This window comes from Electrophorus electricus, chromosome 10, assembly GCF_041902795.1.
Source record: "Electrophorus electricus isolate QZ-2024a chromosome 10, ASM4190279v1, whole genome shotgun sequence".
Taxonomy (NCBI): Eukaryota; Metazoa; Chordata; class Actinopteri; order Gymnotiformes; family Gymnotidae; genus Electrophorus; species Electrophorus electricus.
Genome location: NC_137506.1, coordinates 10443144 through 10463902, shown reverse-complemented (window position 1 = coordinate 10463902; position 20759 = coordinate 10443144). Strand labels below are relative to the sequence as shown.

Here is a 20759-nt window from a genome sequence, read left to right as displayed (position 1 = left end):
ACATGGGGGGTGGTGTCCTGTTTGGGGTGTGTGCTCTAGGTTCACTGCCCGGATTCCCCACGTGTGAGACTCTGCCCCATTCCTCTGCTCTTACAGGTGTGAATGATAATAAGAGCGGACCCTCTGAAACAAGCTTTTGTGAAAACACGAATAACAACAAAACCGATGGGTGCATCAACGCACCGGTGATCGCGGTCATTCGAGCTGTGATCGGGAATCAGATGTATAGAATTATTGATGAAGACAGAGAAAACTGTTACGGTTGTGCTATTGACCATCCTAGTCAGTGTCAACACACATGCCTTTACGATCCAGATGAATCCTATTTCAGCCTCAACGCACCTAAGCTGATAAAAAAAACTGTTCAAGCCATGGTTCATGCACACACTGTCAAGAGCTTTGAAGCTGTGTGGCATTCAGATACCTCCATCCTCTAGCAAGATTCAGGCTATCGCTGGGGTAGTGGTAACCGACCTGCAGGAGGAACAGAACATCAAATCCGCTCTCAAAAAGTATAGCGTGTGTAGGGAGCAGGTACACGAAGACGTCGTGGACTACTGGAATCTGCAGGAAAACCTGAACCCTGGTGATCAGGTCATATGGGAAACCTCTTCGACACCTGCACTGATCCTTCACCTGAGAAAAAAAGAGTGCTGAGGATGGAGTTGATCACATTGTTCTGTAATACCCTTGAAAATAGAGTCAGAACAGTAAACGTTACCGATAGGATCTGTATGTAATTATATGTATATAATTTTTTATGTATATAATCTTTTGCTGAAAAGATGCTAATAAAACCATAATCCATTCTAGCACTCTCCTCATTGTGTTTCAATCATTTCACCATGACTGATCATCTGCTGAAAAATATTTACTATACTCCCTCAAACCCCGGATCCTATGGAGGAGTCGAGAGTCTGCAAAGGTCCGTGGTGGATGAAATCGGTAAAAGGGTTGATGCTTACACACTACATAAACCATTCTCTGTGAAATTGAAAAGAAACAAAGTCATTGTAAAAAACATAGATGAACAATGGCAGGCCGATTTGTTGGACATGACCAGCATAGCGGAACATAACTGGAACATGAAATTTATGCTAACGTGTATAGATATACTTTCCAAGTATGCTTGGATACGCATGATGAAAAACAAGACCAGTGCCGAGGCCTTTGTTTTGATTCTAAAAGAAGGCAGAGTTCCTAAAAAACTTCAGACTGATGAAGGGAAAGAATTTTTAAATAAGTTTCAAAACATTCATGAAAATACATAACATCAATCACTTTGCTACTGGAACAGGACAAAAAGCATCAGTGTGTGAACAGTTCAACAGGACATTGAAAACCAGAATGTGGAGATACTTCACAGCTATCAATACGAGAAAATACATCGATGTGGTACAGAACTTTGTTCATGCTTATAACAACAGCTATCACAGCAGCATTAAAATGAAACCCATTGAAGTGAATGAAGGAAATTCCTTCAAGGTGTTTAAAACCTTGTATGGGTTGTTTCAATGGAAAAAGGTGGAAAAACTAAGATTGAAGTTTAGAGTCGGTGAGACGGTGACAATTTGATAAAGGGTACGGGCAGAACTTTATGGATGAATATTTTAGCATTTCTGAATGTCTAAGGAGACACCCTCCCATATACAAATTATGGGATTTCAATGGGGAAAATATACATAGGACCTTTTATGAACAGGAGCTGCATCATAGTGGGAGCTGATTATAGTGGGAAAAGATAAAGCCATTAAAATAGAAAAGATTCTATCTGAAAAAACTAGGAACCGAAAAAAGATTTGCTTGATCAAGTGGATTGGATGGCCCGATAAGTTTTACTTCTGGATTCCGGCGGAGGACGTTCTTAACGTTGTAAAAGATTAAAAGGGGGTGCTAAAATCAAATTGAAATTATAATCCGGTCACCATGGAAAAGAACGGATTCTATGTAACTCTACCATGCAATGCCTCCAAAGACATGTACCTCGATAATAAGATTTCGTGCTACACAACCAAATTTTTGGAGCCTATAAATTTGGTGGGGGGCTGGGAGGTCACACTCACCGAGGTACAATAGCCGCACACATGGTATTCGCTGAACATGACATTCGTCGGACATGAAAAGTATCTTTTTAGTTAAACTCTGCAGAAGGAGAAGATGGTGTGGTATTTACATGTATTCTGAACCATGGGTATTATAATAGTATAGAACATCTGGTTAACCCCTATACACACCAACGCCCCTAACGGGCTCATGGGTAGGTCCAAACAGGCATGCTCAAATAAATTACTTAATAACACTGAATATTCTTAAAGTAAAGTACATTTATCAACATAACATTTCTTAGGACTAATACAAGTATCTGCTTACTGATTATCAGCCGTGCAATGCATCCGTTTGCCAGAAATTGCATGCTGAAGACATTGTGTTTTTTGAGTAAAATTTCCACAAAAATGTGCCTGCCCTTTTAAGTTGCCTTTTAAAACATTCTTCCGGTATAAGATCAGATTTTGTTAAGTTCAGATTTTGTCATAGAAAATTCAATTACCATCAAAACAACTGTGTGACATGTTTAAATGGTATACAGAGTGTTGGTAAAGTTCTTTTAATTGCGTGCTCACTTCTTTGCGTAAAAGCGACGTTTTTCTTTCGGTTCGGTTCCTTCGGAACAAACCCAAACTACACAAGCCTTTGGTTAACTGAAACACTACTGCACACTACTGACATTAAAGTGTTCCTGAATAGAGCATTAGACCCCCCGTTTCTATTTTATATTGATTTTTATTGGCCATGGCAGCGCCATTGTCTTGGAGTGACAGCAATTCACACCTATGTGTCCAGGCGTTTCCAAGAGTTTCCAGAGCAAGCTGCTTGATTGACAGCAGTTTCATCAAATAGAGGAGGCTTAGATGAAAACGTAGACCCCTCACTTACCTTATTTAGTCATCCCTTTAATGCTTAAAGGTATGCACATTGTGTACTGTCAGTGCTTCAGTGTTGTTAGCAGATAGCCTAGCGCATGGGTTTGACGTACAACTGTAAGAATGATTTGATCGCCAATACTTTTGGACATCATGGAAAGGAAGAGGCTTAGTTTAACTGAAGTTTATGTGGAGTTGTTTGGGTGCTGCTAGCATGGACTAGCATGGCTGCTAGCATGGACTAGCTTCGAGGTTTGCATAGCAAATCACTGGATGTTTCCATTCACTGCTGGAAAAATTCGTAATCCTATTACAAATTGTAAGTATAAATGAGAAAGTATACTACTTCTTTACAATATTACAGCATTTACAATATTTTCCACAGCATTTACAGTATTAGCTACAGTATTTTCCCCTAATGATGCTAACAATGATGCTATGAAGCTAATATTGTTGTGGAACTTACTAAAGTAACTTACTGTGATGTTTTATCAAAAAGAAACATGAAAACTTGATGTATAGTGATTGATGACTTTGTGTGCATTTGGAGAGGTTTTTGACTAGGAAGACTAGGACACTTACTGGAAAACATTGTGTAGCTACTTAGTCATTTCATGTATATGCTCAAAACTGTTCAGTTTATTAGACAAGACCCTGGTGAATCAGGAAATGTAGAGCATGAGTGAAGCTGAATCTCCAGCATCAATAGACACGTTACACCAAAAAAATCAAAGGCGTTTTATGTTGGGTTTTTTTTACATTTTCTTCTGTATTAGATGAGCTCAAATGGAACCTAAATGATGGACAAATAAGCCTGGGTGTAAATGGATGTCTAGTCCCAAGAGTCTACTTCAATTTGAATACTGAATAATCATTGTGCCATGTGTACAATTTCAGATATCTAGTGTTAAACTCCAATGAGTTTTTCCTACTGTCACCCTTGCCAGTGTCATTTGGCTTATTTATCAGTTGTCACAAGGTGTTAACGTTATTATGCACATGTATATAAAATGTGTATATACTGTATATACATAAATATTTATATTGCATTATTCTCTGCACCTTACATGTTATTTGCAGTTTGGATTGGATTATAAAGTGAATTTCATTGGTGAGTACTATATTTTTTGGTGACAAAGTATAATCTAATCTTTACAAAGCAGTGACCAGAAAGGAAGAGCTGGATGAGGTTTTGGTCCCCATGATAGTTAGAGACACACAGCCATTTAGCATAGTTGAGGATAAAAGCTTCAGGGACTTGGTAGCAAAATTGGATTCAACTTATATTCTCCCAACTAGGAAGGTATGTGTGGTGACATGGATACATTATGAGAGTAGTAGTAAAAAAATATATAATTATTTTCTTCCTTCCCTTTAGACTGCAAAGGCCATGGTTGAGGCCAAATGTCAACAAGAGAAAGAGAAGGCCAAAGCTGAGGTCCAGAAAGTTCCTGCAATGAGTTTGACAGAAGACATGTTGACATCTCTTAATGTGGATGCCTTCTTGGCTGTGACCTGCTATTTTATAGATGACAACACATTTCTGAAGTCTACACTACTTGGTGTTGTGAAATTCCTGCGGGCGCATACGGCTGAAAATTTGGCCTGTGTGAAATCCTCTCTTATGGAAGAATGGGGAATAAAATAAAGTCACATGTCTGGTTACTGATGGCACATCTAATAGGACTGCCTGTGGCAAATAGCTGAAGCTGCCTCATGCGCTCTGCATTGCTCACACCCTGAATAAAGTTGTTAAAAAGGCTCTTGAAATAACCCCAGTGCTATCTGACATTTGTAGAACGTGGGCTATTTTAGAAGCAGCACAACTGCCAAAGCTAGTAACATTATTTTCACATTGTTTACATATTGTTTTATATTGCTACATGTGTAACGTTTACTGTTTTATTGTTAAAGGAGATGTTGGACCTCGCTCAAGAGGATATGGGAAAATTAAAAAAAAGAAACTGAGGTTGAAACAAGGTGTTGGAGCGATTAGTAGAACTCAGGGAGCCTGTGGGGGCAGATTTGGCGGGTTTACAAACTGACATTCCTGCGCTGACCTCTGATGTGTACAGTAATGTTTGTGGTTGCCTGTCTATACTGTATTCTTTTCACAAGGCAACTGTGGAGCTGTCAGAAGAGAAAAAGGTATCTGGTTCAAAGTGGTGCCATTATTGAAAATGGTTTAAAAAATCTTCCAGGAAGAAGCACATGGCCCATATGGAGATCAAACCCCTGACATTGGCATTATTATGTCTGATTCTGTGAGCCAAGGAATATAAACCTTTTAGGGACATATTTAAAATATCAGATTTTCTGCCTGAGCACAGAGTGGGCATTTGTTTCTAGCTTTAACCATACCTCCTCTTTCTTTGGAAATCTGGCTCATTGCTGCATGAAAAAGCAGAAATATTTTGAGCAATTTTTTGTCTGGGTCTAAGGGGCAATTTAATCAAACCAAAAGATGCTATTTTAGCTAGTTTGTCAAATGAACATGTCAAACCTACAGAGACAATTTGTCTAGCTACAGAGCTCTACAAGGTTTAATTCTTGGAAGTATTTGAAGCCATAGAAAGTAATTCTGTAAGCATTGCTTAACTCATTAAAAAGAGACAGTTAGAGCCAATGGCTGCCAGATCTAACATAGCTCACATTTTATACTGTTTGCATAGCATATCAGAATCTGCAAGAACTATTCCTGTCATTTCAGGGATAAGCTTTTTTGACTTCACAGCTAGATGAAATATTTAGGGTGGATGCAGGATTTGGTATGATCTCCTAGAGAATTGCCATTCCACTGTGTCTTCAGCTTTTGTCCGATCTGCAAACAAGTCCCACTCTAGGAGAACTAGCTCAAGTGGTAGAGTGCTCTTTTAGTATTTGAGTGTTAGTGTGATTGATGCTCACATTCTCAAGTCTAGAATTTGTAGTTTTTTTTTTATGATGAAATCATTTCTGATAGCAAATGTTTTTGGGACCTGCTGCTGATATGCTTATGCCATGCACACATTACGTGACTTTTGAAGTTTTCAAATTGATGTATGGCTCACACTGCACAACTCTATGTCTTGGAATCTGGAGTGCTTAATTTGTGGTATCTCAGTGGCCATGCACACATTACATGACTTTTGAAGTTTTCAAATTAATGTATGGCTCACACTGTACAACTCTATGTCTTGGAATCTGGAGTGCTTAATTTGTGGTATCTCAGTGGCAGGCATAATCATATCCCAACACATTTCAGACTAAAGGATTTGAACTCCCTGGCACTGCCAGACACCTAACTTGCTATAATTTGATGGGGAGGATGCAGGTCATCTGCATGCCTCTGGAATGGCTTCCTTGACCAATTCACACAGCGATCGAGAGCCTTACACTAATGCCAGAGTCCCTCTGATTTCATACTTTTCTCCGCAATGTCCAAAATTTGTAAACAAGCACAAATCCATGGGTAAGGTTGTGTAATAAAGAACATACTCTCACTTTCCTGTACTTGGAACATGTCTTAGCAGATTGTGGTTTACAAGCAATGTTATAAGCAACACAAGTTCAAACAGGTGCCCTTTTTGCAACAGGTGGTTTGTTGACAAGGGGTCATTCATCAGCCAAAACTCACATGGCCCATATGGGGATCGAACCCATGACCTTGGCGTTATTAGCACCACGCTCTGACCAACTGAGCTAATTGGCCTGTCTCAGTTTATTTCCCAGTTCTCGGTGCAGTAGTGAAGGGAACCTTTCTATGAAATTGTAGACTTGGTGTCAACAAGATTACGGCCACTTTTCGACCGAGCATAGGTGAAAGTTGACACATATTGTTCCCTCTGACAAATGGTTATTCTGCAGCCAACTTTTGAATTAAACTTCAAAAGCAAATGTGCAGAAGCTTTTGTTAAAGAGCAATTCAGTGCAGTTGTACACAGTGACGAAATCATCAATTGCAAAGTCCACTGAGCTTTATTGCTGCGAGTTACATAGTGCTGTCTATTACACCATGAAATCTGCCATAACAACAAAAATGTCATGTCTGATTCTGTGAGCCAAGGAATATAAACTTTTTAGGGACATATTTAAAATATCAGATTTTCTGCCTGAGCACAGAGTGGGCATTTGTTTCTAGCTTTAACCATACCTCCTCTTTCTTTGGAAATCTGGCTCATTGCTGCATGAAAAAGCAGAAAGATTTTGAGCAATTTTTTGTCTGGGTCTAAGGGGCAATTTAATCAAACCAAAAGATGCTATTTTAGCTAGTTTGTCAAATGAACATGTCAAACCTACAGAGACAATGTGTCTAGCTACAGAACTCTGCAAGGTTTAATTCTTGGAAGTATTTGAAGCCATAGAAAGTAATTCTGTAAGCATTGCTTAACTCATTAAAAAGAGACAGTTAGAGCCAATGGCTGCCAGATCTAACATAGCTCACATTTTATACTGTTTGCATAGCATATCAGAATCTGCAAGAACTATTCCTGCCATTTCAGGTATAAGCTTTTTTGACTTCACAGCTAGATGAAATATTTAGGGTGGATGCAGGATTTGGTATGATCTCCTAGAGAATTGCCATTCCACTGTGTCTTCAGCTTTTGTCCGATCTGCAAACAAGTCCCACTCTAGGAGAACTAGCTCAAGTGGTAGAGTGCTCTTTTAGTATGTGAGTGTTAGTGGGATTAATGCTCACATTCTCAAGTCTAGAATTTGTAGGGTTTTTTTAATGATGAAATCATTTCTGATAGCAAATGTTTTTGGGACCTGCTGCTGATATGCTTATGCCATGCACACATTACGTGACTTTTGAAGTTTTCAAATTGATGTATGGCTCACACTGCACAACTCGGAAAATAGTCTTTTCCTCCCCCTTCTGACGCGTGAACTTATAGACGCCCTTGATTGCACGGTGTCTCTGTAATTAACAAGGGAGAGAGCGTATGCCACTCTCTCTCTCCCTAAGAGTACAGCCAATTATGCTCTTTTAGACTCCCAGCCACAAATGGCTGTGACACCATCAGTTTCACAGTTAAACACAACTCCTATAGTACTAATAAAAGCTTCACACTCACCTCAGCTGGGACATGGCAGACACTGAAGGAAACTCCTCACTTCACTCTCTTCATCTGACCAGTCATTAAGCTCCACTGGTTTCTTCACTGTTTGGAGTTTCAGCACTTCTAGGAAGAGGGAGGTCTTTCTCTCTGAGGTCTATGTACCAGACTGCAGATGCTGACTGGTAAACTGGCTGTAATGCTGGAAGGACACTCCTGCCTGTTTGAGTCTCAGAGTCCTTCACATGAGAGTACAGATCCAGCAGGAAAACTTGTTCATCATATGCATATGACATCAGTTTCTTTATAGGTCTGTTAATAGTCTCTCTCTGATGAATAGCTGGTTGCAGACTGAGGTTCAGCAGAAATCTTTTTTTTTTTTAATTTTTCCACTTATAGGAACCTGTCTGATCCTGTGTTGAATCAAACCTACAAACACAACAACCCATTTATTAATTTTTTTTCATTTAAGTTTAATTCAAAATAGCTTTATAGTCAAGACTATCCTGTATAATATTGTGGACTCATTAAAAGGCAGGTTTAAAGTTTAATGCAAAGAAACAGCAAAGATAATTTGAAGATGCCATTTATCAAAACACTGGACATAGTGATTTGTAATATTAGAATAGAATCCCTTTATTTACTAAAGGTACACAGAAACTTACTGTATGTAAGAGTGCAAGAGTTCAAAGCAGTATTAGTGCAGATAAAACCAACTACAGTGCCATTGCAGCTTTTAATGCTGTTTCAGTATCAGGGTCTTCAGGAAGGCTCCACCTGGCAACCCTGAAGTGCCTTGCTATGCTTAAAACTGCACACACACACACACACACACACACACACAAACAAACACAAACACTCAACAAGGTGAGTTCTGCTTATTTGTTATTGGAGATTTGTTAAGAAGGCTGATCGCCATTTAAAATTAGATTTCACACACTGTAATTGTTACACTGGTGAGTTTGAGGTAGAGATGCACTTTCATTAATACTGCTTACACTGTGTTTCTTTACAACATGCATGGATGTGTTGAAGCATGTCATATGCATGGAACACTACTACTCAGAGCATTGGAACGTTGAAAACAGAAGCTATCTGGCTCACACAATGCTTTAAATGTGCCAAGGGAAATTCCAAGTGTGGCCATTCTTGAGTGGAGTGGAAGATAAATATGTTTTTTTGTATTTCAAAGCAGCTGTAAGAGTATAACAGGCAGTTTAGAACATGTCAGTCCCTCCATGTAATTTGAGAGAAAATATCCTATGAAGATTGGACCAAGATTCCTGCAGAGTATTTTCAGCACATAGTGGAAACTATGCCAGAAAGAATTGCCGCAGTTCTGGAGGCCAAAGAAGGTCCAACATGCTACTAAATGGGTGTACTTAAGCCCACTGTGTCCTATAATAGGATGTTGCTGGAATGTATGTGGATGTTGTTGGAATGGCCGCAGAGTTGCGGCAGCAGTACAGGTAGTCTGTAATCCTTTCCCCCATCCGAGTGAGTTTGCCCTATTACACGGGGTCGAGTTATGATGTGAATGTTTAATTACACAGGATGGATCGTGGGCGACGGAACCGAACAGCCTTCAGGATTCAAATAGAGAAAGGTGAAACTTCTCCAGCCTTTGAGTTAATCACAGGACTATTGCATAGCAGTTAGGGATAACAGAACAGCTTTCGGGGGGTTTGGGTGGGTTGCCTTATCCGCTCCTTTAGCAGAGTAGTCACAATTCAAATTTCCCTTGTTCCATTGTTTACAAGGCATTATACATGTGGTTTATTTATAGTGCACGGAGTAATAAGCAGCAAGTCTGGTCTGTCTGCTTTGGAAGAGAAACATTTGGCCAAAAGAGCAAGACACAGCCAGGAGGATGATTGGTAAGAGCACATCATAATATGCACCTTAAAGCTGTGCTCTACAGCTAGGTCCTGTTTCATGACTGCATATATAAATTTACTACTGACATTGCCATTTGTATCTGGCCATTTACAGTGCATTCTAGCTCAATGCAGCACTTGAAGCTGATTTTCCATTGTGTAGTTATATGTTCAAGAGATGTTTGACCCGGTCAGGGTAACACACTTTAGTGAGGGCAGCAGTATCCTAGAGGACACTACAGACAGTGACGGAGACATCTCAGAGCGCGAGGTGAGAGGTTGAGTTTTTTGTTACTCTCTCTACGACATACTTTTCATGCCAGGTACTATTGTCCAGTTCAGCCCAATTTAATTTACTGCCTTGTATTATCATATATAAATTGCTGAACATCTTATCACTCAGTTTCAAACATCCCCTCAGCTGTTTTAAGCCATTTCGGTTATTCAGAAGTACTGCTAAATGGATGTGGTGGGAAAATGAGAGCATATCAAACACAGACAGCTTTATGCATTGAGTAGTAAAGAGTAAAAGTTTATTGAGTTCTGTCCCCTGTATAACAGAGTAAGAGGACTGACGCGCAGTACGGTCCCCCTCCCCTTATACAGAGAACAGAAGAAAGAGGAAAAAAAGAAAAACGACTCCTACAGAGTATCTGATAATTCATGTTTTGGTTAGCCTGAGCGCTGAAGGCTTCTTCTATCTCTATGGTTAGAACAGTATGTGAGCAGCTGGTGTCCCTGACTCACATGCTTATCTGCAGACTGTTATGCTGTGACTATAGAAACATAAAGCAAAGTAAAATAAAGCAAAGTAAATTTCCACAAAATGAAGTAAGGGAAATTTCCACAACATTTCCCCCCTTTATTCTATATCACACATTATCACACATTTATTCAGCAAATAGCACTACGAAGTCTTCATGTGGATCACCAGCACCGCCCATCTTGGGGAGCAGAATGTCTTCACAGAGCTGGGGTTGGTCATTGGCATGGCCGCTGAGCGCTGGCATGGTGAACACACTAGAAAGACGTCTGACACGCAATGACAAAAAAGGAGGTAAACACAGAAGAAGAAGAAAAAGAAGAAGAATGGGTAGCAGAATGGGCAACGCTACAGCCGCTACTGGAACTGTAGGCTGCGGAGTGAAGGCAGATCACATATGATTCATATAATCAGTAATATTAGCGCTGAGATCTGGAATGTAAAAACAGCAGGAAGTGTTAATCCTTTTGCACACTCCTCCTTCCTTCATGGTTAGGAGATTTAATACCATTCTATGTTGAAGCACTACTGCCCTTATCACTTGTTGTTCTATCTTTAAGGCACCTATTGCTGCTAAGGTGTCATTAACTACTTGCAGTAACTGATAAGCTAAGCCATTGATCTTTTGCAGGTCTGCTACTGTGCCACCGCCCAGGAAAAGGGACCAACCAATGGTTTCACCCGGAGTGGTCCATGGGTCCCTCAGAATTCTACCACAATAGTCTGTGCTGGTTATGTCTCTCCTCACCCTGTGCTGCTTGGCATGGGGAAGTGTATACACCTGCGTCCTTGGGCGCACTACAGCTGGATAACAACAACCAGTCCAGTTCTGTGGCAATTCACCATAGACCACCGAACCACCGACCCACATTACATTCCAATACCCCTGCAGGGTTGTCATGGAGCAATTCCACAGGGAACTGCTATTGGAGTCACTGCAAGTCCCATTGCTGTGCACCTGCACATAGTTGACGCATCTGGACCAGCCTTCCGGCACCTGCTGCTTCATCTGCTATACAAATATCTCACCCTTACTAGCTGCCACATGCAGCATCATTTTCGGTAGTGCGGGGTTAGTGGGACTGGGACAGTTTGAGGTCTGGTTAATAACCTGGCACATAGAGGTTGTCATATTCACTTCTCCTACGTCTGCGTTTTTCAGAGGGATTACAGTCCTTGGAACACTGGTGTGCTGGCACACCAGGCACTCTTGCTTGATATGTTGGGCATGCACAATGGCTGACATACACGCTGTATTTTGTGGGCATTTAGCTGCTAATCCTTCTGGCTCAGTGGCGTTGGGACCCTGAAATGGTAACAAGTCTTCTAATAAGTCATGGGATTCTTCATCCATATTAATATGCAGTCTATGTTCTGACTGTGTTAGCTGTGTCTGATTTTCTCTACCGTCTCTTGACGGTTCCGAGTGTCGAAAGGCTAGGCCTTGGCTTTAACACCCTACTCAACACAGTTCCGACCTAGTCTGTTTGGGTGCTGCTGCTTGGAGTTGGGGCTGGTGTCGGAGCCTTCTTACAGTGTGTGTGATGTACCCAGGTTCCTTGCCCTTCTATTTTGACAGCAGTGTGGGTTGTTAACAGGAGGTTCTAGTTATCTCCACCTGGTGCGCTCGGTGGCGGTAGCCCCAGACTGAATTTCCCGTAATGTGGCCTGCGGGGTAGCAGCGGTTTCCTGTATTGCTTGCACAGCGGTTTTAGTTGCAGCTGCCTTTGCTACTCTATCTGCAAAATTATTCCCCTTGCTGATTTGGTCTTCTGTAGTCCTGTGAGCTGCACACTTAACAACTGCAATTGTCTTTGGCAGCGAAATGGCTTCTAGCAAGATGGTGATGTCTAACATATTTACCCGAGCTTGTCAGGAATTGCCTATGTTTCCATATGGCTCCAAAATCATTAACAGTTTTGTCTGCAGCTAGTTTGCATGCTTCCGTCAGTGCTACTAGTTCAGCAGCCTGCGCTGAATAGGAGGATGGTAATACTTCTGTTTTAAGTATTTCATGATCTGTTACTACCGCGTATGCTGCCCTATTGACCCCTGTGTCGTCCCTGCTTGCTGACCCATCCACATAGAGGCATAGGTCTGGGTTACTTATGGCTTCTTCAAAGAGATCAACCCGCGGTATATATACTTCAGCTAAGACTGCTGTGCAGTCTTGTGGATCTCCATCCTCCTCCGTAGGAAGGAGTGTAGCTGGGTTCAGTGTTATACACCTTTTGACAGTTATATTAGGCATATCTAAGAGGGTGGTGTGGTATCTCAGCTACCACTGGGCTGATAAGTGTGACACTCTTTGGTCCTGCAGTATTCGGTGTACTGCGTGTGGGACTAAAACAGTAAGAGGGGAGTATGCCACTATGGTTTAGGTAGCGAAATTATGGCTTGTGCTCGGTTTTGAGACAGCTTGTGTGTATTTCCCTTAATGATATGCCCCAAGAACGTCACTTCCTCCTTACAATTCTGTAATTTTGCTCTACTAGGTTAGTTACATGTATGTTACATCTGAAATATTTCCATGAGCTTTTACGCAACATACTAAACAAAGGTTAGGAACAGGCTAAATCAAATCAGGCTAACTCTCAGCAGGTCAAAAGTACTTCAGACTGCAAACTATGATCTAGCATTTTATCAAATTTTATCATAATTGTAACGCAGGGAGGCTTGGCAGGATACAAAAGAGGAGCAGTGATGCATACAACGATGTTTATTTATTGACATGGAAGACAACGTAGCACTAAGGCTATCGTGGGATCAAACACTGACAACGTTAAAGTTTACACAAAGGACTTATATACACAAACATTAACAACACAACGAAGAGCAGGCATGAAACACAAGGGAGCGTGGCCACACGGATGAACACACACACACACACACACACACACACACACACACACAAGCAAACACACACGGGGAGATGTTTGGGCCGGAGGGGCCGTACCGTGACAAGAATATGTTCACACATGCTCACTCGCTCACGCTCTCTCTCTCTCTCTCTCTCTCTCTCTCTCTCTCTCTCTCTCTCTCTCTCTCTCTCTCTCTCTCTCTCTCCCCATCCTTTCAGCCTTTGGGTTTCAATAATACCCCCAGGGCAGACAGAGCCACTATTCAAGACATGTAATATTCTGCTCTGGCTCCTCCTACCTCTGCAATGACATCCTCAGCTTTTATTTCAGTGGGTGTTGCATAGCCACTCATAAATATAAATATGCCCCTGCCTGAGCTCCTGAAATTACTACAGCCTATTAAAAAAAAACCCTAATGAATGAGCTTTTACGTAACATACTAAACAAAGGTTAAGAACAAGCTAAATCAAATCAGGCTAACTCTCAGCAGGTCAGAAGTACTTCAGACTGCAAACCATGACCTAGTATTTTGTCAAACATGTTTGTTATTACATTATCAGTGACTTAGCCTTGTTAAAGTAGATGAGGGCTTGTGCTCGTGAGAGAGTGACAATAAGCAGCAGCATAACCTTGTAGAGCAGCACCTGCTCCGAGTTACGCATACGCACCAACGGGTCCGTGTATCTCTGACTACAGGTGAACAAACCGGTACAGTGTGCTGGCGTAAGTGCCATTAACCACTCTAAACTGGAGTTTTGAGTGTATATACGTGGAGGAAGGACAAGTAGTTAAAGAGGATTACGTCTCCACGTGTTGTGGTTGCTGGCGGTACTGGTCAGCGCAGGGCACGTGTGGCAAAGCTGGACATACTCCTGTCCAGCGATCTGGCAATGCAAAACAGAGAGAGTGAGCTGCAACAGAGTTCCAGAGTTTTAACAAGAATTTTGAATTATTGACAACTCGCATATAAGAACAAAGTGAAAGATTTAGGATCATGCTTTTATGTTTCCAGGAGATTAACTCACCTGCCTTTCAGAGACGTGCAGAGCGGAACTTTCAAAAAGCTTATCAACGTGACGAGAATGTGAGGTTTAGGTTCATCTATAGTGTTACAGTAACAATGTGAAATATGGATATTGAGGTCAGCATCACTTAAGAGTGTATGTGTGAAACATCCTTGTAACCATAAATGTTGTGTTGTTACAAAATTAAGCAGTCCATTCAGTTTCATTTACCTGATTTATTAGCAGCCTGTGCCCACGGTCTGACTCAAGTATCTTTATTTTAATTTCCTCCATGTTGTTTATAATAGGCCTACAGTAAGAAATCCTTTTAAAGGTGATCGCCATTTATCCCACCGTATACTGTTGAAGCATACGAGTTTTTATTAAGTGAGAGATATGTCATTTATGGGGATTAGGTACAGCGTGTTTTGTTCAGGACATTCACGACGATATATGTGCTAAATGGGATTGTAAAATAACTAGCTAGCTAGCCATGTATTTAGACAGAACCTGAATTGTGTTACATGGGGATTTTTATCCCATGTTTTTAAGGCTGCGTTATGTACAGCCTAGCATAAATAAATACGCAAGAATGCAGAGCACGAATAGTCATTGCTTGCAATCACAAGACAATCACTAGAAACTACATTTGCTAATCATTTTCTCTTTATAGTTGGTGTAAATTGAAAACTATTGCAGACGTGACGTGTGATGTCATAATGCAGTCGCATCAATTAAGCGATTATGATGTAGTCAAAGAACAGATTTTTCAAATGAACAATTTCTGTGAACCATTTTTAGTCTACAGATCACAGATAACGGTTACACCTGGATTTTCAAAACTAAATTTATTATGGGTCAGTCCGGTAGTTACGATTGCAATCCAAGACGCAAGGAACATGTTCCTTCTGAGAAATATGAAAAGGAAAAGCACGGGATATTTGCTAAATATGGGAAAAAGAAAAACGAAAAAACACGAGCCCAGATCCCTGCTAGAATAGAGGATGACTTCTTTAAGGGTAAGTTCTGACCACAGCCACCACTTGGATGAACTGTGTGTGTGTGTGTTTGTCTGAGAGAGCGAGATCTACATAGAAGTGTTCTAAGTATCTATACAACGCTAATAAGACATTTTCTGTTACTTTTTAAACAGATACTAGAACAAAGTGTTTAATGAAGAATGACTTCACTATTGAGAGAACTCAATCAGCCATAGTAAGTAAAGTAGAACCAAGACAAATGATTTAAAGCCATACTGTGGCAATGGACAAAAGCCACAAAAAAATGGAAAAACAGCTATGGTGAACAGTGATGCTAATTGAATGCTTGTACTTAAGTACACTGAAATGTCTCTGAATATAAATTACAAATGCATTTCAACAAATGTTTGAGAAATTAATTAAAAACACTAATGTAAATGTATTCAGAATATATTTATGACACATACATTTAGCATATGCAATCTTTGTCAGTTACAGGAAAAAAAAAATACTGTTGGTGGGTTTTTTGTTTGTTTGTTTTACATTCTCCTTACTATAGAATTAACAGTCGACTGTTCGGTGACTTTGCATGCTGAGTTGTAACACTGATTATTAGTATAATTGTGGCAAGAATTAAAATCAACACTAGCTAAAATGACTGAATGCATTGGAATTTATTATTCCAATAACACAATTTGAATGGGTCTACGGTACCTTAGTGTGTCAGGTCCTGTTATTTCTGTTGAACATTTGATGTTTGCGGGCACATTTTTACATCATTAGGCCTGCAGGCTATGTGATAACGCCTATGCGATAAAAATTGTATTTGTTTCCTTTCCAGTCCAATACAAATTATATATTACAAATGTATCAAAATGTAATTAAAGTCATATTTCAATTAAATGTATTTAAATACTGTTCAACAATATTTCTACTCATATCTACAGGTGGAACCTAAAGATATGAATGTCAATGAGAGGGATAAATGTATTGAGGACCTGGAAGCCATGATTGCTAGAGTGAGAAAGTCTGCAATGCAGCAGAGCAGTCCTAACACTTGTTTTCCATAAATACTAACAAAGTAATTAAATATGCATTTCAAGTAGATGTAATTAAATATTGCTCAACACGGTATTTGTGTCTGCAGGTGGCCAAACTGTTAGGATTAGAAGCCGTACTTGCTCGGGAGGATATGGCTGCATAACCTCTGATGACAGCAATAAACAGCATTAAAAATACTCATTTTTCAGTCTAATCCCTGCCTATGTTGTCTGCAACACAGTCAATTAAACCATGGATAGTAATTATATCTTATTTTTTTTGTCTCACAAACATTCTGAATGTAACATTTCCTACAGCTTTTAAGATACAATCACCATACTTGGCACCCACACTATTTTTTCCCTTCATGTCCACTTACATCTATGTGGCTTAACAATCACAATTCATTTTTACACAACCAATTTCCAATTCTATATATATCGCTCGGAATTCAACAGACACCTGACTCAAGTATTTTTATTTTAATTTCCTCCATGTTGTTTATAATGGGCCTACAGTAAGAAATCCTTTTAAAGGTGATCGCCATTTCTACCACTGTATACTGCTGAAGCATACAAGTTTTTATTCAGTGAGAGATATGTCATTTGTGGGGATTAGGTACAGCGTGTTTTGTTCAGGACATTCACGACGATATATGTTCTAAATGGGACTGTAAAATAACTAGCTAGCTAGCCATGTATTTAGACAGAACCTGAATTGTGTTACATGGGGATTTTTATCCTATGTATTTAAGGCTGCATTATGTACAGCCTAGCATAAATAAATACGCAAGAATGCAGAGCACAAATAGTCCATAGTTTATTTTCCCTTCTATATAAGCCCGCAGGTTCATAGGTGACTAGCTTTTATAATTTCATGTGTAATTTGAGCATAATGGTGGAAACTTCAAAGAACAATATGGAAAAAAAGGAGGGTTGTTTACATAATTGCCCTTGAAAAGGTTTATAAGAATTAAACTCTTGTGTACCCCTCCGACATTCTCCGGAGGGTCCCTCAAAAGCATGTTTCTATTTAAGTTGCAATAAAGGACGGGACCAGCTATTCTCTTCAACTAATTCTGATATCAAGTGGAAACAAGTTGTCAGGTTCTGGTCCGCACCCAACCAGGAACGCACACACAGACACGTACACACATATCCGCACAAATCACCTACCACGACCAATGCTCGGTTGACAATCACACACTTATCAACCATCACGATCACCTGCTACTAATTAACTCTCTCCCTATTTAAACCCCTCACGTACCATCCTCCAGTGTTTCCCATTTAGCATACTGTGGAGTAAAGCTGAGCCTGTCTTCATGAGCTTCCCCACATCTGTGTTTTTAAAACTTTTTGCCAGTGCTTTGTGTGACTAATATCCTGCCTTTTTATCCCTCACTCATGTCTTGCTCAGGTGTCAATATGTCACACAACTAAATTAGTGTTCTATTATTTTCTTTGTTTGTACAAGAAGTACAAATATGTAGCTACCTAACATTTATAATGTGTGTTTTTTCTTATATTGTTAACATTAAAATGTAAAACCAAGTGAAAACATTTAAATGTAAAAACAGGTTTGACACTGCTTTGGATCTAGTGAAAATACTAGAAGCTGTCAACACCATGACCTGAGCAGACTGCATTTAACACATAGAGAGAGACAGAGACGATGTACGACAACAACCAAAGGTATTCAGATGTTAAGGGAATCCTTTTACTTAGTCTTCAATTATGCACTCTATAGATGTCATGAGGGACAGCCTCACAAGAAAGGAGGCCTGGTGCATGGCATGCAGTGGTGCCTATCATGCGAACACAGAGAGAGACAGAGACAAGGTAGCAGACAACAACCAAAGGTGTTCAACTACTGTCAGGTCTTTCTCAGTAAACTTCAGAGAATGAAGTACAGGGCAAGCACTTGAACATGCACATGTTCTTGCCTGGATACAGACACTTTGCCTCAAAGACAGTTGCCTCACAGGTTTGTTCCAAAATGACTTCCCTTATCCCTTATTCCCTTATGCAACAGGAATCGAAAAGAAAGGTGTGAGCAAGTACACCCTCCACTGACAAGCTCCTGTTGTTTAAGTGTAAATAGATTCTGTGACTTGAACAAGTCTGCTCCTTCTCTCATCCAATATAGAAATTGCTCACCGAACTACAATAAGTGAACAAGGTGTAATGAACTTGCTGTGAGAATGATCTCAGTAATTAACTCAAAAATGATAGGCTCAGAAGTGTTGATTTTTTTTAAAGTCGGAAGGATTTTGATATTTCAAGCTTGCCAGCAGAACTAGCTAGCCTAACCTGGGATGACAGCCAATGCACAGCATCACAGCTGGGGGAAACGGATGTGAAATGTCAGTTTAATCGGCAAGGCTCAAGGCAATAGGGTCCTGTCCCTTGACTGAGGTTGATCTAGAGGTATTTCAAGAAACTTCTCAAGCACACTTTAGTGGCAAAGAACAATATTTTCACTTGAACAGGGACCTCAGATTAAAAGTCTGATGCTCTACTGACTGAGCTATTCAGGATAGAAGCAATATCAGAAACATTCCAAGTGCAATGTACATGTATGCAAAGAAAATTGAGTTCATGTGTATCGCAAGATGTCAATCTGCCTATGGAACATAACACCTCTTACTAGGCTCGATTTTTGCTCTCAAGCTGCGATGGTTTTGTCATGTTGTCTAAGAGAAGAGGCTTTGGTCGGTGGAGTGTCTTTGATAACTAAGATTGTAACTAAGATTGAAACTGCTCACCGCACTACATCGAGTACACAAGGTGTAATGAACTTGCTATGAGAATGATCTCAGTAAGTAACTCAAAAAGGATAGGCTCATCATGATGCATTAGCTAACAGTCGGCACTCATACACAAGTGTGAATGTTCAACATTCATTCAAGCATCTCGAGGTCACAGTCTGTAGTGTGTACAAAAGGAATCTAAAGGAAAGGTTTGAGCAAGTGCATCCTCCACTGATAAGATATATAACTTTAGACTCCAATTGTAACATTTGAAAAAAGATGTACATACAGTCCATTTGTTTAAAATGTTCTTTGATGTGAAGCTCATATTATTTTGCCCCCACTTACGCAGAACTTGATTGGTGGAAGAATACAACAGGGGAACTTTCAGTGGTACTTCACATGACTGACACTGTGTAGACTTTAACTAATGTACAGTTGTGTAGCTTTAGAGTTGTGTACAATTAGAGCAAGTGGCCTAAGCAACATGTATTGCATACACAGTTTGCCTTAACAAACCTATCACATCATCATGGTCAGAATATTTGTTATAGATACATGTAATGCTTCAGCATTGCTACTAGTTCTAATACACTCAAACTAGTGCACCAGAGTGGGTGATGGTAATGGTACTGTTAGAAGCAAACTTATATGACTGGGGTTGGGCTTCCACACACTGTCCCTTTCTCCCAATTCACAGAGCGGAAACGACTCGTTTTCAGCCTGTTTTGGTTTTTTTTACACAACCAATTTCCAACCTCTATAGATATCGCTTGGAATTCAACAGGCACCTGTTGCTACTGCACCTTTTAAGACGGATGTAAGATAAATGAGCTCCTTTATGATTGGCTGCCCTGTATTGTGCTTCATTCAAAAGGTACTCAGAGCTGAAATGCCTGAGAAAGGCAATTTAAGTGGATGTGCTAAACCTCTATAGGCTGAATAGGCAGAGATAGGTAAATAAAGTGTTCTTGTGACATTAGAAATACAAATTTCAAAAGGGGCATTTTTGGCAGCTTAACTGACATAGTTAAGAATTTTAACATTTAAAATATATATATTAAAAGGAGAATGTTACTTATTTCACTCTGACTGTAAAACAGTGCATATTGTGTTAAATGGGATTTCCATCCCATGTTTTTAAGGCTGCCTTATGTATAAATAAATATGCAAGAATGCAGAGCATGAATAGGTCGGTCTTCCATTCTGTATCACATACCTACCCTTGATAACACCGTGGTGACTGGAAAAAAAAACAACCCTTTTTACTCAGTTGTCACTACTTCGAATAGACTTCACTCTAATCTCATAGAAGTCCACCCCTTTCCGTGTCCTCCGGAAACAGCACTTCCGTTGTGTTGTGACAGGATTTGTTCCTGAAGTTGTATACGTTTTCTAAATTTGCACCGCATTTCTAAAGTGTGTTACCACTTTGATGAATATGCTTTGTGTATTTGCAGCACGATGGGTTTTCCAGGACACTGTAATTTATGCATGTTTAATTCCATCTTTTATTCACGT

The 20759-nt window shown here is 40.0% G+C and overlaps 1 long non-coding RNA gene and 1 other non-coding gene across 2 annotated transcripts; one reads left to right on the top strand and one right to left on the bottom strand.

Annotated features, from left to right (window-relative positions):
• Window positions 1–3005: 3005 nt before the first annotated feature.
• On the top strand, window positions 3006–4686 carry LOC145659330 (uncharacterized). Its single transcript, XR_014125445.1, has 3 exons — window positions 3006–3240; window positions 4002–4032; window positions 4300–4686. It is a non-coding gene; the product is annotated as an uncharacterized LOC145659330 (long non-coding RNA).
• Window positions 4687–6538: 1852 nt separating this feature from the next.
• trnai-aau (transfer RNA isoleucine (anticodon AAU)) lies at window positions 6539–6612 on the bottom strand. Its single transcript has one exon. It is a non-coding gene; the product is annotated as a tRNA-Ile (tRNA).
• Window positions 6613–20759: the final 14147 nt, after the last annotated feature.